Genomic DNA, 840 nt, shown 5'->3' with positions numbered 1-840 from the left:
CACACACACACACACACACACACACACACACACACACACACTCCAAAACAAAAACCAACCAAACTACCAAGTCTAGTGTTTTCATTTTTATCCCTCACTGACAAGACCTTTCAAAGACCTGACTTTCAGCTTGACTTGCAAACCTCCCCAACATCTGACCACTATTGACTTTCTTCTTCTGCCTTCATTTTCTTCATGGTTCCTGATACTCTGGAATGCTTGAGGCTTAAGATGGGGCCGTCCCTCTTCTCCCTGGATCATTTCATCCATCCTTTCATACCGAGTACTCTCAGATCTAGAGCCGTGACTTCTGTCTTGAGCTCTGAATTTACAGTTCCTAGGGCTGCCCTGGACAATCAGTCCAAAAGGCCCCTGTGACCTGAGTCCTTCCCACAAGACTCCACTTCTTAGAAGTTCCACTGTGGACCTCTTCATGTCATCATACTTGGGGCTAAGCTTCCAGTAATAGAAACCCTGGGCCAGGGGGTGGGGAGACAACCACATCCACACTTAAACGTTGCAGGTTCTGCTTGCTCTTTGTAAGGTGCATCTCAGTATGGACAAGAAGATCAGCACTAGGGTTTTCATTCCTCCTTGCCCTTCCCCTCTCAGATCTTTTTGCTTAGATTGTCTCCACTTACTTGCCCAACTGATTAGTTACTGTGTATTCTGGAGAGCCACTTTGGCTGCTGTTCCTGAATGTTGACTCTTGGGAAAGATAGACTGAAAAACTAAAGATAGGAAAGATTAGAAGACAAAAAGATCTTTAAAAGAAAGCTGTGAAACCCCAGAAAAGGAGAATGCACTAAAATGTTTCTCTGTTCATGTTTTCCATGGTAT

This window comes from Dipodomys ordii, unplaced genomic scaffold (genome assembly GCF_000151885.1).
Source record: "Dipodomys ordii isolate 6190 unplaced genomic scaffold, Dord_2.0 Scaffold19, whole genome shotgun sequence".
Lineage (NCBI taxonomy): Eukaryota > Metazoa > Chordata > Mammalia > Rodentia > Heteromyidae > Dipodomys > Dipodomys ordii.
Note: the sequence above shows the minus strand (reverse complement) of the source record.